The following is a 27,877-nucleotide window of genomic DNA, read 5'->3' as shown; positions in this document are numbered from 1 at the left end:
AAATTGGTTAACGTCAGCAATCCTGTTTGCTGACCGTTTGTGAAACTTACGCCTGTGAAAAAAGATAAATACAAATATTATACGACAATATTATTCACAGATCGACCAAGTCTTACAGTGAGCTCAATGAGGACTGTCGGCTCGATTCGAATAATGAGATACGATAACGATAAGTTCTGGTTTAGATAAGTTCTTATTTAGATATCGTTTGTATAAATAAATAAATATAAATAAATAAATAAATAAATATTATAGGACATTATTACACAAATTGACTAAGTCCCACAGTAAGCTCAATAAGGCTTGTGTTGAGGGTACTTAGACAACGATATAAGTATATAATATATAAATATTTATAAATACTTAAATACATAGAAAACACCCATGACTCACGAAAAAATATCCATGCTCATCACACGAATAAATGCCCTTACCAGGATTTGAACCCGGGACCATCAGCTTCGTAGGCAGGGTCACTACCCACTAGGCCAAACCGGTCGTCGGTTGTATGTCATATAAATGACAGAAGCAGCTCGATTCGTGCAACCAATGTCACTTTGACGTTAGAAATATCGTAGACAGATCTTATTGGGATCACAGCGGAATCGAAATAAACGTCAATTTTGACATGTCGTTTAGTTATCGGTCTTTCCAAGATCTTAAACGTGTCTTAATCATTCTTCAAATCGGGCCGTGTATGATACTAGACAAATAGAAAATATCCAACACTACCACTAATCACTCTTACCAGAATTCGAACCCGAAACCTCCTGCTTCGTAGGAAGAGTCACTACCGACGAAGCTACGAGAACGTTTGTTAACACTTAACAGTATGGACAATGAACTTTAAATTAATGACGTTTTTGGCAATAAATAAATCTGCTAAATCATGTATTTGTCCAATACATATGCGCAATAACAGACTAATGAAAAATTAATTACCAATTACTATCAGGGTCAGTAAAATAATCATAAAATATTAGATATAAAATGTCTATGTGTTTTCTGACGTAGATCTTAATTGATCGCCGTCAAATTGCGCCCGAATAAGAATCGCGCGCGCAATTTGATGATTAGCATGCGCAGTGACATGCCGCTTTTAGGGTTGGCACAGAAAAATACTTATGAATGATAAAATGTTTTATTTTATGATAAATTGGAATCATTAGAACGATTGTGACTCCAATTTGAATTAGTACACCTGACATCAAAACCAAAATAATACTAAACATTATTATTAGATTTCTTAAGTATGTTATAACGAGAAAAAAAAAATTACCATAAACTATGTACTATGTAGGAAGCTGCAGAGATAACTGACCCCCTGCATATAACTTGTTCGCAGGGGGGGGGGGGGGGTCAGTTATAACGAAAAACTTTTATCTTGATTCTTTCCATACATCATGGTGCAGACGTGCGCCCTGTGACGTCACAAGCCGCGGGCGTTTTGTATGGGGCGTTTTAACTCGCAGTGCACACGCCAGAATTATTATAAAATTTGGAAGTTTCTGGAGTACGGAAGTTTTTAGCGAATAGTGTGCCCAATTAGCGTGAGTTGTTAACAAAAGTTAATCACTGTCAGTTTTGTGACAATAATTAAGCATTAAATTTTAATGATTACTTGGTTTCGGTGTTCATTTCATGAACTGTAAGCAATATTACACTGTAAAAAAAGGCAAAAAGTTGGTTCCCATAAAGATTTCATGCTTAATTGTCATAAAACTGACAGCGATTAACTTTTGTTAACTATTCACTCTAATTAGGTACACTATTTTCTGAAAACTCTCGTTCAATAAAGAAGAGACGCTTTCCAGATGGATTTTCATACATTGACCCGTCTGTTGCTATCTCTATTGCACGCGCATAATTATATTGCTGTCAAACTCGCACAGTAACATTGACAACGGGCATCATGGGCGGGACAGCAATATTATGCACGTTCAATAGAGATAGCAATAGGCGGGTCAGTGTACAAAAATCGATCTGGAAAGCGTCTCTGCTTTAGACATTTGGTTTATTAGGACCACTTGCACCATCCCACTAACCCGGGGTTAACCGGTTAAACCTGGTGTTACCATGGTTACCTGTACAATTTGGCACTGAGTTAACGGTTTAACCAGTTAATCCCGGGTTAGTGCGATGGTGCAAGTAGCGCTTAAAACATCTGAATATCACGGAAAGTAGGAACGAAGTAGTTGCCGCTTTCTGTCAACCCTACGTGATGTTGCGTGTATGTCAGTTTGTTCTCGGTTTGGGCTGCCGTGCGATTGTGTGCAAATAGTATTGTTTTATTATTTCTAGACCGGTAGGTGTGGGGAGCTGTTAACACATAGACTGACACTTTACGTAATATGTGTTAAGTGGTGTCATATGTGTGTGTTTTTTGAATGGTAATTTTATGGTAAAAACTTATGGCCCATGATTATTAAACAGCGAGAAAACGAATGCCAGCGTTTAAGGATTCCGTACCATAAAGGTAAAAAGGAATCCTTATGGCGCAACTCTGTCCGTCTGTCTGACTGTCACATCGCTAAATATCTCGGGAACTATTTAGCAATACTAGCTTTATATGTACTATTGCAATTTCAAACAAAGAAAACTACACGCCGTTTTTTTCAGATTAGAAATTTTATAACTTCAAAAGTAGATAGATATACAACTTTTCACCTCAGTAGTGAGAACATATTAGGTTGAAAAAACTCAACATCAAGTAAAGTTTTTATTCCTGTATTCGTGGCCTTCACTAAATTAAAAAGCTACTTTGTCTCACTCCCTGGAGTGACGAAAGTAGGCTGGTTCGAGCTGCTGAGGTGAAAAGTTAATTACCACTACATTTGAGGTAAGAAAAATTCGAATCTTAAGAAAAAGGGGTATTATCAGACATAGACAGATTATTTATTTAATCGTATGGCATAAATATAAAAATAGGCAATTATTTAAATTAAAATTATTCGTTAGTAATTTACGACGACGAATGTTACTCGCGTCCGCAGGAGTTACCTACCACGACCCTGCACGTGTCCCCTGGGTGGTGCTAAAGAGTGACAAACCTGAGGCGAAATAATAGGCAAAGATAGCGATGAATATTACAGGCGAAAATGCGATTGGCTCATCTTCGGGCCCACATATCCACAGCTCCTCACATAGACAATTGGACATATATATGTTAGGCAGGTACTTGAATGTTCGTGTCAAATTTCATGTTATTTCAGAAAGTTGTTTTCAAATGAGAGAGTGACTTATATTGTATGGTGGAGGTGGGGCTCTTAACTTAATGCACCGTGGTTATGGAACGACTTTTACGCGGACAAACTTTTTTTAATATACTACATCCGTGGCCTATGTACGCCTGCAACAACCCCTGTAAGGTGGAGGTTTCCCCAGTTGGGCTCTGCTCTAGATCTGGAATGATATTCGCTGTGCTGTGCCCTACCACACAAAGCGAGATGACATTCACAGTGCACATACCTCTCTTAAAACATCGGCACAAAGTCGAGCGAGTCGGTGCATACAACCGACAAAGTCGAGGGCATAAGCTAATTATTATAAGATCCATATAAATTTGGAGGTGATGCTATATGAAGTTACCTGCTTATTATGCTTCCTGTACCTTCGTTATGATTCCATTAAACATATATAAAAAGAAAACTTACCGCTATGTAACTTACCAGGCAAATATTACATTGTAAACATTAATTTTGAACCAAATTTTCTACGCACCAAGACTTCTTTTACTATGAACTGTCTAACTAACTTACGAGCTTGGAAATTAAACATAAGGTACTTAATTATGAAAGACAATGGTGTTCTTTTACTGCACATTGCTGCTAATGATAAGAAAAGTCTTATCGACGATATAGATTTCAAACAAATATAAACTTTACCTAGGCTGAATAAGGCTCAATTTTAAAAGATATGGAGTCTGTGTTATCATGTTTAATGTTAACGTATGAAGTGCTAAGTAACAGGTGTGGAGCTAACATTGACTTTGGTGCACTTAGAACAATCACCACTGTACTATTTTACACCCTGCTTAATGTAGCTTGATTGGCTAGGGAAAACGAAAGCTTCAGAAATCAAGACGTCTTTTTTGTCAAATTTTAATCGTCATTCATGATTCATGATATCAATAAGTTGGGAACTAAACTTGTATATCTCTAGAACGGGCACCAGGACCAAACAGGTAGGTCGTGCTAGAATGTTCGCGATCCCAAGGCGTTGCTATATACTCCGCCTTCGTGGCTGAAGAAGCTACTAACTGAGTACTAAGGGATGAACGGGTTCTGCAGTTCTTTTAAACTTGAGTTTGTTAATGTTTAGCTTCAATTGTAACTTCTACATTTATGCAGCATATATGCCACAAGGGCACTAATAACTAATTTACATACAAGCAAAAAAAAGTACAACAACAATTATAAAATACAATGAACTGAAAATATCAATGCAAACTTAAGTTTTATTATTACTTACAGATGTATAAAGTCTCTTAATATCGAATTACAAAAACAAACTAATATTATTTTAGTTTGTAATAAAATAAAATAAAGGAATTCAAAGGTGTATGTGAAGTCCCCAATCCGCATTGGGCTAGCGTGGGGACTATAGCCCGAGCCCTCTCGCGCACGAGAGGAGGCCTGTACCCAGTCGTGGGACGTATATAGGCTGAATTATTATTATTATTTATTTTGTAATAAAAAAATCCCAAACAGATACAAAAAAAATCTAAAATTATTTAGAGGTGCTAATGTCTCTAAGTATAAGAACTAAAAGATTATATATATATAGTTTATCGAATTATCCTTGGAGATGTATAGGGTCTCCATTGTCTCCAAGAGTCAAAATTTTGGATAATTAAAACATTCATTAAGATAAAAGAGACATACGAAAACCGAATGGGGTATCTCATTGTATTTATACTCAAAAATAAAGTTACTTAATATTATAGCTCGTGTTATCTTAAACAGACCAGTCTATGCTATCTATGATTAATAACAATCAAAATGAGAATAGTCTGTATGCAAAAAATGCATACAGAATAAATAAGTAATCCCGTATAGTTTTTATTTTACATCTTCATATGGCGACGAAATTGACGGCTGAAAGAAGAGTGCACGCAGCGGAAATGAGAATGTTGAGATGGATGTGTGGAGTGACGAGAAAGGATCGGATTAAGAATGAGTATATAAGGGGAAGTTTGAAAGTAGCACCGGTAGCGGAGAAGATAAGGAGTGGTAGGTTAGCGTGGTATGGGCATTTAATGAGGAGGGATGAATGCCATATAGGAAAAAGAATGTTAGGAATGAATGTTGATGGACGGAGAGCGGATGGTAGACCCAAAAAACGATGGATGGATTGTGTGAAAGAGGATATGAGAAAGAAAGGAGTGAGTGCTGAGGTGACGAAAGATAGAGGAGAATGGAAGGGAAGAACATGTTGTGCCGACCCCACATAACGTGGGATAAGGGCAGGAGGAAGATCTTCATAAAAACACAAATTTCTCAACATATCTCCATATCTTAGAGTGACTCACACCATCTGCCCTATATTATTCTAATCTTACATAAGTCTTATCAAATCCCGGTTGCATCACGGGAGGGGTCTTTGCCCTTCTTATCGTTTGATAACGACATAGTATGATAATAATCCATTCATAAAAAATGCGGTTTGCCTTCGGTACCTATTTCCTTAATTAAATTGTATTTACATATGTTGTGCGATGTTGTTTATGTGATGTAATTATGTATTAATGTGGTCATTGAAGTGGATTAAGCATGGTTAGAATTAGATGTATTAAGTGAAGTGGTCAGGTGTGATTATTGTTTTGATTTACATTGCGTGTTAATGTCAAGTTAAAGTTTTAAAACTATGAATATTAATTCCATGTTCTACGTGTAACACTTTTAATAGTTTAAGGGAAATGATCGATACCACAGATTAATTATAATTTTAATTTGATAAATTAAGGTGATATATTCACCTTTATATATGGGGAAGTCCGATGATACTGATGAAAGAAAATTGTACGAGTTGATGGTGTCTTAGTTATGATGAGAGTTTTTTTCGGAAAATGGCGACATTAAATTAATACTACTTTCTGCCATACACTATTAGCTTGTTTTAGGTCATTTCTAGTTTAAAACTCAGTCCACAGTACCTACAATAAATATTGATAACTCCAAGCCTATTTTGTATACTTATATTACGAACGTAATGATAATATTATCACGCATTTTGAAGAAAAGTGACCCATACCAACTACTAACTTTGCCCTAGCTTTGGTCTAGTGGGTAGTGACCCTGCCTATGAAGCCGATGGTCCCGGGTTCAAATCCTGGTAAGGGCATTTATTCGTGTGGTGAGCATGGATTTTTGTTCCTGAGTCATGGGTGTTTTCTATGTATTTAAGTGTTTATATATTATATATATCTTTTTTAAGCACAACACAAGATATTGAGCTTACTATGGGACTTTAGTCAATTTGTGTAATAATGTACTATAATATTTCTTAATTTTATTTATTTTTTATGCAAAATATATACGTAGTCCCAGCGCGCACAAGGTTTTTGCAGAAATCGCGAAGGGTTTGGTTGACTTAATTGGTGACCAAAGAGCTGACGGCTTCCTCGCACAACGTATCAGTATTGCAATACAACGAGGAAATGCCGTCAACATCCTTGCTACAATGCCTCAAGGTCCTATTTTAGATTTAAGCTAGTTATAGTAATCCTCTATTTATTTAGTCGTATGGCACAAGTAGATAACATATAGGCAATCAATTAGAATTTAAAAATTACAACATAGGTAATAAGGTCAAATGTCATCATTCAGTGTGTTCAGCCATGCAGCTGCATGGGTTGTGAGATATAGTAGGTCTTCCGGTGGTCCAGAGTATGAATGCAGAGGACAGCACTGGATAATGTGTTCCATGGTTTGGGTCTCTTCACCACATTCACACAAAGCTGAGTCCTTCCATCCCCACCTGTGCAAAAAGTAGTTGCTTCGGCCGTGTCTGTTGTTATTTACTTGTGCCATACGACTAAATAAATAAAGTAATCCTCTGTATATATCCATATTATGTAAGTTGTTATCTGTCATTAATGTCAATCACGCGTTTATACGTAGTGTAGTAAAGTGCCCACACGTACCACATACCACATGTATATGTATAAGCAACATAAATATACAGCAGCTAAACACACAGACGACACGAATGACATTGATGCAGCCGCCTACTAGAGAAACTGCTGACCTACTGCCAGCATGCTAATACTTGATACTGTGTTAAAGATATGTTAGCATATGTACTTTGTCTTTCATTGATGTAGGTATTATTACCTCTCGCGTAAAATTATGGTCCCTATATGGCAGTTCCTTCAAGTGTCTTTTGATTGGGCTTAATTAAATGTTATATTTCTAAGTGCTACTTGCACCAATCCTGGGTTAGCCATTAACTCAAAGTAACCGTTAACCCGGGGTTAAATTGTACTGGTAACTCCGACCCCGAGTTAGTTGCTAACCCTGGATCGCGCAAGTGACCCTAAGCGCCACTTGCATCATTCTACTAACCCGGGGTTAACCGGTTAAAGTGTTAACCCAGTGTAAAATTTTACTGGTAACCAATAACTCAAGGTTTAACCGGTTAACCCCGGTTAGTAGAATGGTGCAAGTGGCGCTAAGTACTTTAATGTACTTAACTTCCCAAAAGGACTACATACATTTTACGTGACAGCAAAATTCAAAAAATTCAAAATTCAAAAATTTATTCTGCAAGTAGGCCTCAAGGGCTCTTTTACAAGTCAGTACAACATTAAGGTAATATCATATAGTGACATGAAAAATACATAACAATATTTATAAATACAACAGCCAATACCTGGGTAAACATTACATTATAATAATCATAAATAAATGATTACTACAATACAATAGAGATGTATAGTCTCTATGGTTAAAATACATTAAATCTGGAGATGTAAAAGGTCCCCAATGTCAGAGTACTAATACTAATAAGATTTGGAGGTGTAAAGTCTCTCCAAGTGTCAAAATAAAATGTATACTAAATAAATAAAGCAACTCCATATATAATGAACTAGGGATCATCGTTCGTCCATATCTTAATTTACATTTGACGTCGGTAAAAGTCGAAAATAATGACAATTACTGACTGAACAACTTTTGACTCTAATTAGGTGATGATTGGAATGATGTATGTTAAAACTGTAGACGCGTATGTATCTATTTATTGTTACTGGGAAGTCGTTTTATAGGTTTTCGAGAACATTTTTAATGAGGTACTTCAATATGGTCAAATCAAGTGGGTATGTCAAGGTCAGTTGATCGCATGTAATACTAACTAAAGTTTCCAATCCACATTGTGCCATTGTAGGGATTATAAGGGCTACATGCGCGTTCCAGGGCTAACTAACTCGGAGTTAACCGTTAATACAGTTTAATCCTGTATAAGCGGTTAACTCGAGTTATTTGGCCCTCAGTGTCCTAAAACTATACTAGGGCTGTACCTATCTCTGTGTGTTATATTATAGTTTGGATTTGCAACACGAACATGACTGACTAACAAGTGTAAAGGTTCTTGAATGGCGACCAGGGATCGGAAACCGGAATTTTTTGTATGGGAACGAAAACGGTATTTTTTCGTTCTTCGTTAATTACTTCATTTCTAATTAGGCAATCTAATAATACGAAGTCGTTATCTGAAAACACAACTGAGTCCTACATTTGGAGTATAAAATAAACCGAAATATAAAATATATCGAAGTTTTTGCAAAAAACCGGTTCCGATCCCTGATGGCGACCACAATAGGCCTGTATCTGTCTGTGATGCTATAATACAAAACTTCTATTTTCTTGGTCATAGATTTCAGGCCTAAAGTTGTTTTGTGCGATAAATGCAGAGCCAAACGCAAATCGTTTACCGCGCACCCATTTTAAATCAGATAATCTAATTACCGTACATTGTTTTACGCGCTAAACGCAGCGGTAAGCACTGTAATTTTCCTTACATTCTGTGATCGCACGCGTTAAACGCCGCGTCCATCGCATAATGCAGATTTTCTACGTATATATATGCCCTGAATATGAAGCCGATGGTCCCGGGTTCAAATCCTGGTAAGGGCATTTATTTGTGGGACGAGCACGGATATTTGTTCCTGAGTCAGGGGTGTTTTCTATGTATTTAAGTATTTTATAAATATATATATTTTATATAAATCGTTGTCTACGTACCCTCAACACAAGCCTTATTGAGCTTACTGTGGGACTTAGTCGATTTGTGTAATAATGTCCTATAATATTTATTTATGTATTGAATTACAATAGGAATCTTGGGAGGTATCGCAAGACACTATCAAAGTATTTCGTTTGCACTAAGCGTTAAAGGTTCTTGAATGGCGACCACACATTAGGCGTGGGTTGACCGCAAGACTGACGATCTGATTAAGGTCGTTTCGAGCCGGTAGAACCAGAAGGCCTACGACCTACGACCATTTTGTTTAGAGCAGTGAACTTTTTTTGTTTAACATACTGTTTGGTTAACAGCCTTAGGGACCATACCGTGGATTTATTTGTAATCTTCCTATAAATCATGTCTTTAGAAGCTTTAGGCCCCTTGAAGTCTTAAATTATACTTAAAAGCGCCCGTCATAGGATTTTACAAGGAAAGTAGCTATCAGAGTTAACTTTTAAATTAAATTAATTAACAAAACCCCCAACGCTGCCTTACACCTTTTGGAAAAGAGCTGATACTCTTCAAACTGCTGGATCGATTTCTAAACATAGCCAAGAACTACCGCAAGGAAACTCGCTTTCACTTTAAAAAAACCGCATCGATATCGGTCTATCCGTTGGAGCGTTACGTTGCTACAGGCAGACATTGTCGTCAAACATATAACACTCCTCTTTTGCGTCGAGGGTTTAAAAATAAAGGTTATTACGAATATATCAGCCTCACGGTGAGTTAGCGTGCATTAAGAGGAAAGGGGATGGCCACTTCTTCATACAAACGTAGTCCTACGTTTGTATGAAAAAGTGATTTCGCGCGGGTCTTTCACTTTCGTCTTCAGGTAACACTCAAATGGCAACTGCAGCTGCGGCATTATTGCTGCAGCTTGTCCTGGCCGCTGGAACTGTTAATTCCCTTGACATAATGAGTGACATTCGTAGTCGCAGTACTGTCGCGAACGTAAATAAACTTAGTTTAGTTTAGTTTATTTATCTCTCAATACAATGTTCAAAGTTAATGTAAAAGGATACATAAGCAATTACTTATCGTATAGTGATCGTCGGATACAATGTGAAATTTAATATTATTACAATACAATATAATATATGCTATAAAGGTAGTTATATACAATGGTATATAAATCTATCATATAATATTTGCCATATCAAAATGTCAAAAATAATTAATAGCAATTAAAAAAAAAAACTGAAATTGTACCATGATACTACAGAGTACCTATCAATGAATAAGTTAAATATGATATTCAAATAATGTCAATTAGAAAATAAAATAAAGAATGTCAACTGAAAACAAAAACAAAAACAAAAGGAACGCTCAGTACTCTTTCATACGAATAAAACGTTTTACTACCACAATTCGCGCTACTTATTGACTTTACGTACATTTAAATGATTATTTAACCTACATACTTAATACGGAAGTCCTTGACGATATTTGCTATCGGCCCCCAAACGCATGCGCGAAGGTCAATGCTCACCTGACTATCCACAAAACATCAGTCTTAGCCACAACAAAGGAATGTCAATTTTACGACGAACTTGGTAAGACTCAAATTTATATGTCATAAAATGTTTACATAGAATTTTTCTCTTGTAATTATTTCAAGATTATATCCACTGTCTTTCGCAGTGAATATAAAGTTGGTTTTCGCGAATACCATATTGGTATCGCGACACTGAACAATGTGTATTAACATATGTTTTGGTGGCTAATCTTAATTTAATTTCGCTTTAAGTTTTTGTGCATTAATTAAGGCTTAACAGCTGGTATTGAATTTGGTTATTCGGTCTCGTAAATTTAATTTGAAATGAATTGCATAAAACTAGGTAAGTCGTAGCTAGGTAGAGACTTTTAGAGAGCTAGGTAGTCTAAGTCCGCCTGTTGTTTACGTCTATTGGTGTTGCTGTTTATTCTTTATATAGTTTGTTTTTTTTTACATTAGAGAAAAGGTAAACAATCTTGACATTGTCTTTTTATTGAAAACCGTTTTTTTAATAGTACATTACGATACAAGTGCGAAAAATAGGAAATTCGAAACAAGTGGCGATAAATTAAAACACGACCGAAGGGAGTGTTTTAAATCGATACGAGTTGCGAATCACCTATTCGCAGATGTATCGTACAGCGTTTTACAGTACATATGGCCCTTTAAATGTTCGACACAGTAACTTAATATGCTAATTTTCGAACTAGTGCGGTATGTACTGTAAAAATATTTTCCGTGACTTATTTTTCAAAAGTGTTTAAAAAAAAATTAAAGTGAGCTATTTGAAATCGACACCAGTTGCGAATTTCCTATATGTGTATGTGTTCAAATTTTCGACAAAGTTACGTAATGTGCTAATTATCGCACTAGTGCGGTAAAGTAGCTCCCTATATATGTACAGTAAAGAGTATTTGATTTGTATTTTATTGTAGAGTCAATTTAAGCTAGCTATGCTTCAAGTTTCGAGCGACAAGGAGTGATGGTTCAATTTTGTAATCTTTCGCTTGCTCAGGTATTAATTAGCACGAGGAAATGAACAACAACTTTGCTCTCTTGTGAAATAGATTACTATTGTTTAACTATGGAGTAAAGCGTTGTTTGTCGTTCAAATAAGCTAGCTATAGCTATTCCAATACTAATTCTTATTACAAATCCAAAAAACGATCATTATATGATAAGTAAAATAGAATAGAATAGAATTTGTTTTATTCATAAACACACAAACAGTAATAGACAGAGTAAAGTGTCACGAAATGGCCTCATCTCAGCATGTTGCTGGCGACTTCCAGCGCTGATCTTCCGATGAGACCATCGAGTGCGCAATAATCACGGAATAATACTAAAGGAAGGAAGGAAGGAAGTAATACTGAAAGGTGTATATATTTTAACTGTTTGAAGATTATATAAATAGTTTGTAGTAGTGGTAGTAAAACAGTTTATTGTACAAAAAGGAACATAAACAGGAAAGAACACAAAGCTAAATGAAATGATGATAAATGATGAGATAAATAAACAAAACTTAACTATAGCTATTTCACGAACTAACTACGTATTACAAATACCTATACTGACAAAATGACTACCTAAAGTAGCCAAGTACAAAAAATAATCTTAAAATCATTTAAATCGAATCTTCTTTTGACCTGACCTTACGACATTTAGGCTGCCTTTCCACAAAGGCGGAGAGGAGATATGCGGGAATCAACCAATAGTTATAATCCACCAAAGCGGAGAAAAAACCAATGCGATTGGTTGATTCCCGCACGTCTCCTCTCATCTCCGCCTCAATGCGAAGGGAGCTTAAAACGGTGATATTTAGTACATTATTATGTGTTTTTAGAAAATACATATATTCAATCATCTCGACCAATGACGACCACTCTGGCCTAGTGGGTGACCCTGCCTATGAAGCCGATGGTCCCGGGTTCAAATCCTGGTAAGGGCATTTATTTTAATTCTCTGCAAAACAAACATCACAAAATCAACACAAACAATCAATTAGCTACCGCCTATCTCATAGTACCGCACAAGCCTATCGCACCTATCTCCTTAATCGCACATTTACCTAAATTACTTTAAAAAAGGCTTAGTCTCTTTACACTATTCACGCTAAATTAAACCTTATCAGCAAACAATTAAAGTCGACTATCAAACGACCAGGTCCACGCTTATAAGCCGTATTATACACATATCGGTGCAATCACACAGATTTGCGTTCCAATTTCAAAAGATCTTAACTTACATATCGCGCTTGCAAAATAATCTTTACGGACATGATTTTAAGGTGTGATTTCAAAGGAAGTACAAGTGACATAGGTCGTTTTATAAAGTAAATTGTTAGTTATTAAGGGTGGCGGTGCGCAGGCGCCGGTCGCTTTGACACGCCGCCGCCGGTTGCGCCTTATAAGGGATGCGGATAGGCTATTTTTAGACGTTTCCAGGAATTATATTTTCTGTTCTTGTGTGTAGGCTTTGGTTAAGTGGTAATTATGTTATTTATTATTAATATCAGCTATAGGGACCGTGCGCGTTGGAGGGTCTGCCATCTTGTGGCCTGAATCGGAACCATAAACATGCACATGTACTCGTCACGTGTTTTCTTGTGCATAATAGGTTCTGCCATCTTGTGGGCTACATCGGAACAAAAAACATCACATTTACGCCTCGCGCCAAAAATCTGACGGCTCCTGTGCTGCCTCCTACAGTTCATGCACGCTCCTTATGGATCGTAGTATTCTGAGCGTGAAGTTACCCGATCGCATTAAAAATTACTACGCTCTAAAACTGGAACAACTGATGTAGCTGAAACTGCCGCTAAGCTCAAATGGGACTGGGCAGGGCACGTCTGCCGTATGCCGGATGACCTGTGGGCCAAAACAGCCACCTGTTGGGTCCCACAGGTTGTAAGGCGTCACGGTAGACCTCGTCGGAGATGGCGGGACGAACTTGACGCCTTCGACAGAGACTGGTGGGAGACTTCCAAGGATAGGGACACGTGGGAGAATAAGAGGGAGGCCTTTGCCAGCAGTGGGACACTATGGGCTCATAATAATAATAATAACTACTTACAATAGTGATTAGTTATTTAATTACAAATAAAATATACTATGCCGAATAATTTACTAACAGTAAACTGATTGGTATCAATTCGAAAGATCCCCGCTGTTTGCGAGTAGGCCCCCTTGTGCGTGTCCAAGACTCATTTTGGGTCATCGCGCCATCCAATTCAGTGACTAAGTTATATGGAAATTAAATTTTCCATGTCATTCGTGTTTGAGATACCGCCATTTGGCTAAGGAAGGCAGTATAAGAGATCTTTTTTTTTCTTAATATACATATAATTCACATTCCTTCATCGCGTTTGTGTTGTCTCCGAATGGTGTCTCCTAAACCCTGCATTTACACACGCTAATTAGTCCTTTTTTGTTTCAGATCTCCTAATGACATTCCACAGATAATCGTAAGTATTCTTACATAACAGGCTCACTGCATTCCAACATAACAATGCCGGTTGCACCAAAAATGTATTATAATCGGTTAAGTGGCGCGCAGACGGTCGAGCAAGCTTGACGAGCACATGTATAATCTGGCAAACCCAATTTGTCAGTTAATAAGAAGAAAAAAATCTATACTAACGGTCCGAAAGATACGTCACTTTTGACACTGACATATCTAATCCATATCGTATCTTTAGCAAATGTTTGATGTAACCTAAAGTTCGAATCCGGCCGTCATCCCTTTTTTGGGTGCTAGTATTAACGTAAGAAAAAGATAGTATGATTCTCTCTATTTATGTTTGAAATGAGACAGCCCCTGGCTTAACTGGCCAAACTATATCTAGGGGCATTTCAGAGTAGTGTCGGGTACATGTACGTGACGCTAATTTTGACACTTCTGATAAAGCTAAGAAGCCTATATTTAACATGATAACGTTTTCTAACCTTAAATTCAACGGTATATAATACAGATTTCTAAAGGATATTAAGATAGCTGTCATACGCGTCATGCGGGGACGTGACAAAGTAGGCCTTTTTGTGGAATGCCTCTTTACCTAATACTTTGTAGTACGCCTATTTGAAAAACTATCATATTATATTTATCTTTATCCTGCCGACGTTGGAGACGTACGTGATCGATAAGCATGCTTGAAGTGCGATTGATACAGTTTCAAACAAATCAAGCGTCAATATTGTATATCACTTGGTTTTCGAATAGTCTATGAGTAATGTTTTGACATTTGACACCAATCAAATTTTTTGTCGAGCGGTTGTTTACGTTCGCGACTGCGTCGACTCAAACACAGTGTATATCGCTTACACCAATGTCATTACGAGGGAGATGCATTGTGAGTTAATTTATGCAGTCGCTAGGGAATAATTCTGTATCAAACTCATGGTAAGGATACAGTTGGGCTTGACAACCGCTTCAAGTTAGATGGTAAATCTTCGTTTGCCAAGCACGCTTGATTGTCTGTGCAGCGTATAAGAAATTGTTCACTGTTCACTGTTGATTCTATAGTTTTATCGCTACAGAACAATGGGTCTACTTATATTATTGTATTTATTGTTTTTCTTATGCTACTTGATGTATTTGTTTTGTTAAGCGCCAAAGAGGATTATGGTCTCGCGTCTCTTTCACACTTGTGTGGTTGTAGCAACTAATTTTGTGTGTGTTTCAATTTTGTGTTTGTTGTGTTTCACAATGTCCAAGTAAAGTCCTGAATAAGCTACTTGCCACTTATCTGACGAATATAGTCATCGTTGGCGTTTCACAATCTTCAAATAAGCTTAACTGGTAGAAAAATAGCAGCTTCATAACTTAAGGTAGTATTGTCTGGCAGTTAATTTATTTGCTAATTAGCTATCCAGTACTTGGTCATTGTGAAACAGACCGTTAGTATATATTCAAAAAAATCATATTGAACTTTATAATTGAAATATAAAATGTATAATTCTTAGTCATTATTTAAATCACAATTCTCTTTCTAAAAACGATAGAACAATTAAAAAAACTAGCTTTAAAACATAGCTTTCTATCACGACCGGTAACGCATTTACGGAAATAAATATAGTCGTTATGTACTAGTCTGACTCTGACATAAATGGTGGTAACATTACTTAAGTTTACAGCGGGTATTATACGGACATGTTTGTGCCTTATATGTCGAATAATGTGGCTTGTTCGCTTCCTTGACGTGGACAAGATGGATGCTGTATTGTGGTATTTGTCTTTAGGATTCCGTGTGTACCTGACCATTGATGTTGAAATGTCCTTTTAAAAGTCGACATATTACATGATTGATTTTGTATCAAGCAGATTTATGCTATTAAGTTTAGAACTAAATTATAAGTGGAAAAATTCAATGTCTTGCGTGGGCTCGAACCCACGAGCATTGGATCACTAATACAGTGCTCTGCTATCTGAGCTACCAAGACCGTACCCAATACAGCGAATATTTCCACCATATATATTATGAGCCATAGGTAGGCTATACCAAGACAAGCCAAGACAGTCAATTTTTATTTATTTAGATTACATGATGTGTTCTTTTAATACCAACTAGCTTCTGCCGCAAGTTTGTCTGCGTGGAACGATAATGATGATTGATAATACCTATCTTATGTGCTTCCCTGGCGTTCAAAATATGGCCATAACAAGTTTCATCTAAATCGTTCGAGCAGCTCAAGCGTGAAGAGCTTGAAGAGGTAACATAGCGACAGATAGACACATTTTTGCAAGTAGGGATACCATTCAAGACAGGTGAATTATATACCTAAGACATTATAATTACGACCTGATTCGAACTTTAAAATACGTCAAATATTACCTATTAGATCTATTTGACGTAAAAAAGTTCGAATCGGGCCGTTAGTCTATTTCATATTGGTATTATTTGTCACTTGATGTAAGTTTAAATATCTCACCGGAGACCAAGTCAAACTAACATTGCGAGCGACTGACATCATTCAGATATAATTTTAACGTCACAATATAAGTTTCAATTGTCCTTTTAAGTTTCTTACACCAGATTCTTTCAGATTAGATAGAGATGTTTCTTCATAAATCAAATAAAACTAAATTGGTGTCTGCACTGATCGCTTTCACTTGAGACTGCACAACACCGATTCATTTGCAGACAGTCCAGTCTGCTCGAGATCATTTACAGGATAAATCGATGCGCAAATTGAAAAATATTTTTTCTCTGAATATATATGTAGGTACTCTGTGAATATGAATGAATACGTCGCCTGAGCGTTTGAGATCTTATATTAAACCTTGCGACAAAAGCAAACATTACTGATATGTGATACTGACATATGTACAGTCAGCATCGAAAGTAGTGGATCAAACAATGTTTCTTAAGTATTCTGTAATAGCTTAACAAAATGTGGTGGTTCTATATGTAGAACATTTAAGACGGTAAAAGATATACTTTTGAATGTGAATTTTAGAGATTTATCTAGATTTGGAAAAGTTATCCGCAATATAAGATACTTTTGGCGCCTTGTTTCATTCGCTACTATTGATGCTGACTGTACATCGAACGATCAAACAACCAGTCGCATAAATCTTATCACAATCAATTTAATAAAGAAATAAATCCAATAAGTGACAATGTTTTATTATCAATAAATAATTCAATTTGTTTGGAAGCATTCCCAATCAATTAGTAGGTACTCGAACGTAGTAAATTTACGTACCTAATGGCTCCTTGTGCGTGCTGTCGGGAAATCAGTGGCGTTAATTGCTTAATTAGAGAAATGGAAGAACATTAACATGCTCTTAAGGAATTGCGATTATGTGATGAAAACTGGTATCGAACATGCGGGATAAGTTAATCAAAAACGTATATAATTTATAAATATCTACATCGATTATAAGTTTTAATAATTTAGTCGCGGTACCCTCCTTAATAATCTTACTGTTTTGAGACCAACGCATACGCAAACCTAATTAGGCGTGTGGTACAATACGTAGTGATTAATATCGTCACCTTCCTTAATAATCCTTCAGTTTTGGGTCCGGCGCGTAGGCAGGGCTAATGGTATCAACCTATAGGAGTGTTGTACAATGCATAGGGTTTAATATAAGACAAATAAATCAGGACCCACAAGTGTGCCTAGCGGCACCCTCCTTAATAATCCTGCTGCTTTGAGTCCAACGCTTACGCAGGCCTAATGTCATCAACCTATAGGCGTGTGGTACAATACGCGCATCCGCCGCACTTGAAGTAGCGGCTTCCGGTTCGAGGCTAGGGTTGACTGTTCGTATTTATCGGTTTTAAAACACTCTTGGTATTGGAGTTTATTCAAGTTATTTTTGATATGAGACAACCCTTTGACTATTTGAGAATACGACATCAACATTTTCTTTCACTCGATACAGTTGCTTCTCTTTTTTCCGAGTTTTTACATAACTTTGCCGGAGATATGCGAGGATGCGTTCCGAGGGATGTGTCGTTAAGAACTAATAGAAAATTGCCGACTAGAGCTGCGCTGAGCGAGGATAGGAAAATTAAGTGATTATACTTATGTATTGTTTCTTAGGACCACCACACACTAGTGTATCCTGAGCGTAGGCGTCTAGTCTAGTCAACTCTATGGCTGCTGCTCGACGCAACATTGGCTCAACTGGGCTGCGACTAGCGACGCAATTTTCCATAGCGCTGACTAGACGCCGACGCTCAAAAGACGCTAGTGTGGGACGGCCCGAGGACAGACATTTTTTAACAATTGTATTTTATGTATAAAAATAATTCTCATGCTAAAAATTCAGTGTATATCAGGGTACTATATACCCTCTCACGTATACCTAATATAAAAGTAGATAGTTTTTTGAAGTTTGAACTTTTTTTGACATTTTCTAATCCTGTAACCTAAACAAATGAAATAAAAGGGGATTGCCAGCCCTGATCCATAATCAGGGCATAGACAATGCGCCGTTGTGGCCATCTACAGCCTGCCCAAGTGTGGCTAGTGAGGCATGTGTCATCCACGACACATTTACGGATGCTAATGAAGACCGATGAAAATAAATGTCGTAGGCTTACGAAAATATTACAGGTCCGCTGCATAATGTTACGAAACTTATATATTTATGGAATTTGCATATACCAACCACCCTTGAGGAACAGAAATATGATTTTGAATGACGTCACTCGTGTTTTCGTTCCAGTTTTAGTGAAGATAAAAGTTGATTACTAGCTGAATTTTAACTTTTCATGTATTGTGTGTGACGGTATTGTATTGTTTGTATATCCGCATTTGTGGATAAAACATAGTGATCGAAATGTATTTAACACTACCGCCTATATATATATACAATTAAATCTCGGTAAAAATCGTGGATTTAAACTTTAGACCTCTCGTGCCGGATAGAGTAGAAAAAAAATCGTTCTAAAAAAATGCAAACATAACTAGGTATGAATGACCAAAAATTCGGTCAGGATCCTTACCCTTATTTATCATTTAACACACACAGACAGGAGGTTAGCTTTCAGGAACAGAAATTACTTACATACTTTTGTATTGGACTAAATGGATCCAGTGGAGATACTTATTGTATACTTACATAAGTAATTATGCCTGATTAAAATAGTACATTACGATACAAGTGCGAAAAATAGGAAATTCGAAACGAGTGGCGATAAATTAAAACACGACCGAAGGGAGTGTTTTAAATCGACACGAGTTGCGAATTACCTATTCGCACATGTATCGTACAACGTTTTACAGTACATATGGCCCTTCAAATGTTCGACACAGTAACGTAATATGCTACTTCTCGCACTAGTGCTATAAAGTAGCCCCATATGTACTGTAAAATCTTTTTTTAAACTGCTGGTATACCTTATCTTTTTCAAGATACAATTATAAATTCATAGAGACTTGTTGAACAGTTTCAAATGCAGTAACACCGCATTTATTTCTCGTACCGACTGCTCTTTATCCGTGATATGTAGGCTAGCTGTCAGCCGTGTGCTTGCATAATGTACCGGTTTCAAGGTCTGTGTCGGCCGGAAGCTGGTTCGAAGATACTTTGAATATACGTATTGCGATGGGATGGCCAATTGGCCACCTACTATCTACGTGAAGATGCCTGGTCCCAGGATCCGTTTTTACAAGCTTTTATTTAACTTGCCCTGTTAGTATGTTTGTGAGGGTCAAATCTTGGGAACTAACTTTGACCCACTTCCCGATTTCCGATTGAGCTCAAATTTTGCATACTTATACTAATAGATAGATAGATAGAATACTCTTTATTGGCACACCTCAGTAAAAATATACAAGAAAAATAAACAATTGATTAAATTTAGAGGCAGACAACAGGCGGTCTATTAATCGTAATAATATAAATAAATCGGATGACGGTGCATTATTATGATGATATGGAGCTGATCTGACGGAGACAGGAGGCGGCCGTGGGAACTCAGTGATAAAACAGTGCAAACTAATCGTGGGGTTGTTAGAATTGTCTCGATGAGTATTTGTTGCCTGTAAGGACTATTTGAGAGTTGATGGAATCTAAAATGAACTGGGCTATTGGGTGAAAGCGATGGACTAAATACTATGAATAAAAAACCGGACGCCTGCCTAATTAATATGTATTATTAATTAGGCAGGCTATACTTTTAATATTTATTATACCTACTAGTTGATGGAGGGTAGATTTAGTTTTTTCTGTCAACAAACTGTACTGCAGTTTGGCAGATTAAGGCTTTTGTAATTTTTTTTATTCAAGAAATTAAAAAAAAAGGTATTCAATTTTATTTCCCTCAGAGGGTGACGCCGCAAGATTCCCCCCCCCCCCCCCCCACAAAACGCGACATTATTATTATTAGGCACATTATTTTTTTCTTATAATTTAAAAAAATACATTAGGTAACTGTCAACACTAGAAGGCGTTTCTGTCGACGATCCCAATAACTAAACTAAATATCGCTAACATTTTTTTAACGTAGGATTTTTTTATTCCCCCCCGTGACATGTTGTTAGTATGACATTAGCCACAACGGGCCAGTAATTTGATCCGCGGAGGTGCTAAAACGACAATAAATAATAAATCTAACTGGTTTATTTTGCATAATGACTTAAATGGTTCCGTTACATTTTAAAATATTAACTTTTAAGTTTATCTTGGCCACAAATCAAGAGTAAGTGGGCATAAAAACAAACGGATCTAGATGCATCTAATTAAGATTTAGTAGTATTCAATGTTAACAATATAAATCACATAGATGATATTCATCGTTTGCCATTAAAAATTATGACAAACTGTCGTTTATAATGTAGTTTGAAATAATGTCATTCATGCTAGCTAATAAACAATTTTTAATATTTATTTTATTAATATGTATGAAAATGAAGTTACAGAACATCTTTGAAATATTGGGAATTATTTTGAATAACTTGTAGAGTCTTGTTATTATTTTGAGAAAGTTTTTTTATAATATATTAAAGATTACAATTAATTTTCCATTAAAAATCAAATAATGGAAAAAGGATTTAAAAAATAAATACAAAATTACATTTCATATGAAAGACAACAAAAACAATAAAAAAATTGCAGTTTTCTCGCGCAAAGGCTTGCCGTCGCGATACAGCGCGGGAATGCTGCCTGCGTGATGGGCACCCTGCCAAGAGGCCAGGGTCTGTTTTAGGTATCTTTATTTTTTCTAGGTAGGTTTAGTTTTAGTAGTTTTATTTTATAAGTAGTCATAATTTAATTTTGTTCAAAATAAAAACAATATCTTTCTGGACTGGAAGCTCAGGTTTGATTTATGTAGAAACCATTTGAATTATCTTGGTAGTTCAACTTGATTAAAATAACTATATACAACGTGTTATACCAGCCACTGAAACTGGGTACACGTTGTATAGGTCATACTGAGAAAATTTACTATGAAGAACAACCTCAAAATCGCGATAAAAAAAAATAACTCCCATAAATACAAGATATCAGCCAACCAAAATGTACGAGTTAACACGTTGTATAGTCTTAATTCTGTCAGGTATTTTCTTGAGCTAAATCCCCTAATATATTAAACAAAAGTTATGGTTTCCTTTTTGCAGTGGCTATTGTGGCTACTGCCAATATCCCCGTCATAAGTGAACGGAACAAGCTCGTTGAAAAAGCAGCTTTACCTTCCTATTTATATGGGGCAAATTTATGTAATTTCCAAAAATGTTACCTGCATGCCTGGGCTCCGGGCTGATGGTTTTCCGAAGCTGTTACATAAATTTGAAGCATAATACGATCGATATAATATTTGCTTTTTAAACGTAATGGTAGCTATGGCACGTGTCGCAGACAGCTCTGTATAAAAGAATGCTTTTGTTTAATAAACAGGGATTCGAGCCAAAAACATCATCTAAAAAAATTATAGATATGATGCTAAAGAATGATTAAACATATGCTTAATTTGTTCGCGTCTTTCCTGTAGAAATACAGAGAAGAACAGAGCCTGATTAGCAATTGGGTACACATATTGAATATAACTTTTGACGACCGGTTTGGCTTAGTGGGTAGTGACCCTGCCTACGAAGCTGATGGTCCCGGGTTCAAATCCTGGTAAGGGCATTTATTCGTGTGATGAGCATGGATATTTGTTCCTGAGTCATGGGTGTTTTCTATGTATTTAAGTATTTACAATTATTTATATATTATATATATCGTTGTCTAAGTACCCTCAACACAAGCCTTATTGAGCTTACTGTGGGACTTAGTCAATTTGTGTAATAATGTCCTATAATATTTATTTATTATTTATTAACAACAAGCTAAATGGATAGAAAATGAACTATCCATTATAAAAAAGTGGAAATTAAAGAGACATATTGAGATTATAAAAAAATACAAGGCTCCAAAATCTAAAATAAAATATATTTTTTTTACTTAAAAAAGTAGTACCATTCGATCCCTTACATTTTATTAAAACATAAATTTTACGACAACCATATACATAAACGCACTATTTCAGGGCCAAAATAGCAATTTTCTTGATCGTCCATACATTTAGGACAGACTAATGTAATATCATTTTGTTAGAGGCGTTTCAATCGTCGAGTGCGAGCGTCAGACTTTAATCATTTCTGACCTTTGTGATGCTTAACTGCCATGAGTCCTATTTGATCTTCAGGAAAATCAAGATCGATTGACATTATTTACAAAAAACTGTCAAGTAGCCAATTGTTCAATCGACATTATGGTTCTCGTTGTGCAGTTTCAAGTGGAAATCCGCCATGTTATATGAAATTGTGTATACCAGAAAAGTTATTTTTTATCGTATTATCAACAGAAGAATCTGTAATACAGCAATTATAGTAATAAATGTGATATTTATACACACAATAAAACAATACAAAGACTCCTAATACAGAGCAGACATATTCATTTCCATCAAGCCGATCCGAACAGACAGGACAGACATATCGTGTGACGGTCGACGCACTAAGGAAGCGATTCGTTGAGACAAAAACTTGTATGTTTTTTTTATCAAGTTCCAACTTATATTCATAGGTATACTTATTTTTATTGACATTCGTAAGAAAACATATTATAAACACGTATTGAAACGGCCTTGTAAAGACCAGTACTTATATGTAGGATACTTTGCTACGTTGAAAACAATAAAACCTACAATTAAAAGTAAGCGCCACTTGCACCATCCCACTAACCCGGGGTTACCCGGTAAAACCATTAACCCAGTGTCGAATTGTACAGGTAACCATGGTAACACCAGGTTTAACCGGTTCACACCGTGTTAGTGGCGCTAAGTAGGTTATTTACCCTTATCATGAGTTTGATACCGACTGAATTATTCGTAGGTAAGTACAAGTACATATATGTATGACGATTTGAATGGGGTTGACTGATCTGAGTATTTTATACAGGGTGACCAGGGGAGGTACTTCCGCAGTTGGGCTCTGCTCTAGATCTGGAGTGACATCCGCTGGCTGTGCCCTACCACACAAATCGAGATGGCATTCACAATGCCCATACCTCTCTTTTGGACGTAGTTTAAGGACGTACCCGGGTCCGAAGATTATGTTGCAAATTTTTTAAATGTTATCCAAGTATTATGTATTTTCTCTGGATATCATACATTAACTCCACGTGAACTTTAACTGTGAAATATAAGTATCAATTTCCTTAAACGTCTTAAAATTGCATGTTATATGTAAATTCTACATTTACGCCTACATTTTAAACCTTACAATAATACAATACGATTCAAATTTGCCTGTGCTTTTCCAGACCTCACACGTCTAACTCCAAAACTTAGCGTTTAGTAAGCGATTTTTAATTTGAATCCTTATAACGTTGCAGCAAGATTCAAATTAGCCGGTCCATCATACTGTAACACCGAAACATGACGTTTTACATGCAACACTTGATTTTCAACCTTATATTCTTCTAACACGATTCAAATTAACTTAAACATGAGCGTGCAATGCCGAAACATAGCGTTTTGCAAGCGATATTCAATTTTCCCCATTCGGCGCGCGCGCAGTGAAAGCGCACGACCTCTGAACCGCGCTGTCTCGCTAGGTCCCTACCGGTTGGCCTAGGTTCGAATCTGGGGACACTTTTTTAGGATTTAGGCAATGAGTAGCCAGACACTAGAGACTTGCATAATGTAAATAAGTAAACATATAAGTATATGTATAACTTTCCTTTATGCTATCTCTTAACTGACGTCATATTTTGATAGGAATTTGTCATTTATAGTTGTGCTTCCACATTCTATCGCTTGCTAAGCCCGTGCAGGGTTCGCTTATAATCTAAGCTAAGTACGTATAAGAGTATATCTAAATAAGCACTAAATGGACTCTTATACTAAGTTTAAGCGCGATTTCAAAATTATTTGTATTAACAAAATACTTTGTCTCAAATCTTCCTTTAATTTTTGTTACCATACCACAAAATAATTAAATGCTATAGGCTTCCTCTACCATTACCAGTTAATCTTCTGGAAAAGCAGAAAATCACAATCAAATAAAATAAAATGTCGAGGCAATGGAAAATAAAAGAATAAACGAACATAAACTTTCCTGTTCATACCTCAATACGAGTAGGTATCATGTTTACAAATATATATATATATATTAGTATTATGTGTAAAACCGGCCAAGTGCGAGTCGGACTCGCGCACCAAGGGATCCGTACAAACCTGTAGGTATATATTATTATATGATGTAACTAAAATTTACGGTTATGGCAATTTTTCCTTTATCTGTGCTATAAGACGGTGCTTCGTAACTAATTTCAAGATTCTGACGAGTTCACGGGAAGTACCTACCCTGTAGGCTTTGATTCCCTTGCTGAAAATTTAAGTGTCGAAAATTTGCGGCATAAACGGCTGTATCTTTTGATTGCGTTGGCTTAGAAGTTTGATTTTTTTACAGCTCCAAGGGACAGTAAACCTGAGTATTTGATATAAATTCCAGCTTAATACCTCCACGCGTTCCTGAGAAAAAGGGTCAGACAGACAGACGGACGGACCGACGGACAACAAAGTGATCCTATAAGGGTTCCGTTTTTTCCTTTCGAGGTACGAAACCCTAAAAAACATAAATCTAGTAAACATGCTACATCAACTTCTTAAAAATAAAACGACCTTTACAAGGACGTTAAAGACATATCTCCCGATTCGTCAGCCGACCTCAACCTTATCTACAAGCCGACGACCAAACAACCAAAATGGCCACATTTAAGGAAACAAGGTGAATGGTGAGGGCGACACCCGTCTTACTTGACTGCCCAAAAATGTAGGACCTTGGGTATTACTTGCAACTGGCAAGTCGATCTACTGTTCGAGCCAGTGTAAGCGCATTCTGTAAAACCACCCAGATCATTGGCGCATGGCACATTGCATCCGATTCGCACGTCGCCTCGAAGTTTGATCGAGACAACGCTATTCGCGTAGTATAGCGACATCTCGCTCGCACGCACGTGCGAATCGCATGCAGTGTGCCATGCACCTTCGTTCCAACCATGAACTGCGTTCTCGCGCGCGACTCCATACATCTTGCGCGACTTCAGGTATGGACTCGCCCGCGACAACAACTCATGCTAGACGGTCAGGCCGCATAGCCAACGTGCAAATCGCTTACGCCGATGATGACACGTTGATCCTGATGACCTGGTGCTGGCCATGGCTGAACACAGCTGTCGTCCCTCTGCATGTTATCGCTCACAGCAGCACGGTGGGTCCAGGGAAGTACTAGCGAGTGGGCAGCGACTACTTTCGTAGATCGGGAGTAAAAATCAGACGGCGATCTTCTCGAACGCTAGCGACGGTTTGAGTGAAAAAATAAAGTTGTTATTAAGTGAGATTATTTGTTTTAATTTAAACCTCACCGTTTAGAACGCAGCACCGTAGCGATGGAAACGCAACTGTCACTGTCGCACTAATGTGGAAGAGTAATAGAGAGACACAAAGCGTTTCATTGTTGTAGCGATAGCGATTGTCACCTTGGCTAGGCCGGAGGTGTGACCATATTTGAATGTCGTATTTCTAAAGTAGTAAAAGCGGTGTATTCCCATCTGTCCCCGCCGGGCACAGATGGGAATGGGCACTACATTGTACAAATCATTCCCATCTGTGCCCGCCCCACGTGACCACCGCCATACAAGAGGCAGGCACAGATGGGAATTATTTGTGTGTAGCGCCTATTCCCATCTGTGCCCGGCGGGGACAGAGGGGAATACACCGTAATAGTACATTGTGCAACGAGGGGGGTAAGTGAAATTTTGGATACGATGGTGATTATTTGGAATGATGGAATTAAAGACCCGAGTTTGCAATATTCTTACCCCAGGAGTTACACACAATGTTTTTCATCACACTTGCGAACAAAAAACTAAGTTTTAAACGAAATAATTCTTAAATACGGTGACATATCAAACATTCGTCCGCCATTTTGTAATTTCTTGACAGGTTTACAGGTTTAGCATCGAGGGCACAGACCTATTCGGCATTCAGCCATGATTAATAATTATGTAAAAATATTTTAAACGGCTGTTAAATTAATCGAATTATGTAATTTTAAACATAAACAAAAATATTAAATTATAACCGTCAGTATTTTAAAAGTAAAACTCATTTATGCTACTTGGTTTGTATGAAAAAGTGACATAGTAAAAAAAAAGCTATAACTCCCTGGGGAGCTATAACTATTTTTTTTCAATATCCATAACTCCCGCGGGAACAAAATAAGCTTTTGTCCTTCAGTACACCTGCATGAAATAAGAACTTTTTCGACCAGGTGTGATGAAAAAGCTATAACTTTCATAATCCACGTCTCCTGCGGGAACAATACATGCCTTTATCCTTTAGCATGCATGAAATAAGATCTTTTTCGAGCAAGTGTGATGAAAAGATCATTATAGATCTGTGGTCGCAGGTTATTTAAACTGGTACGTATGATTTCGACTCGTACGTGTTCGGCAATGTTCGGCGTTGTGACAAGGTTGGGTTTAGTGCTTAAGGGACTTTAGTAACGTAGTTATTTACTTTTATATGTTTTTAACGACTCTGTCCTAGAGTAAGATAGGTTCAGGTTTACTTTGTTATTAAAGCGTACACATCAGAAGTAGCTAAACTTTAATTGAATTGCTAATTTTGAATTGGGGTTATAAAATAAGTAAAAATGGGTAATGTACTGTCAAGGTTTATATGTCGATGAGACCACTTTTTGTCACGTAATATGCCAACTATGTAGATATAATATACAATTTATATTTTTACGTTATTTCGTCGTATAATTACATATATTAAGTTAAATACATATAAATAAATAAATAAATAAAAAATAAATAAATATTATAGGACATTATTACACAAATTGACTAAGTCCCACAGTAAGCTTTAATAAGGCTTGTGTTGAGGGTACTTAGACAACGATATATATAATATATAAATATTTATAAATACTTAAATACATAGAAAACACCCATGACTCGGGAACAAATATCCATGCTCATCACACAAATACATGCCCTTACCAGGATTTGAACCCAGGACCATCAGCTTCGTAGGCAGGGTCACTACCCACTAGGCCAAACCGGTCGTCAAATAAAATATAAACAACATAGAATATATCTATAAACTAAAAATAAAATCTTTGA

At 36.7% G+C, this 27,877-nt stretch overlaps 1 protein-coding gene across 2 annotated transcripts in view; it reads left to right on the top strand.

Annotated features, from left to right (window-relative positions):
- Positions 1–27,877, top strand: part of LOC133530964 (inverted formin-2) — a 173,440-nt gene that overhangs the window by 99,743 nt on the left and 45,820 nt on the right. For both annotated transcript variants that reach the window (XM_061869038.1, XM_061869031.1), the window contains one exon: positions 14,177–14,204. The gene's annotated coding sequence lies outside the window, so the exon portion shown is untranslated. The remainder of the gene's footprint in view (positions 1–14,176; positions 14,205–27,877) is intronic.

This window comes from Cydia pomonella, chromosome 2 (genome assembly GCF_033807575.1).
Source record: "Cydia pomonella isolate Wapato2018A chromosome 2, ilCydPomo1, whole genome shotgun sequence".
Taxonomy (NCBI): Eukaryota; Metazoa; Arthropoda; class Insecta; order Lepidoptera; family Tortricidae; genus Cydia; species Cydia pomonella.
Note: the sequence above shows the minus strand (reverse complement) of the source record. Positions and strands in the feature narration are given on the sequence as shown.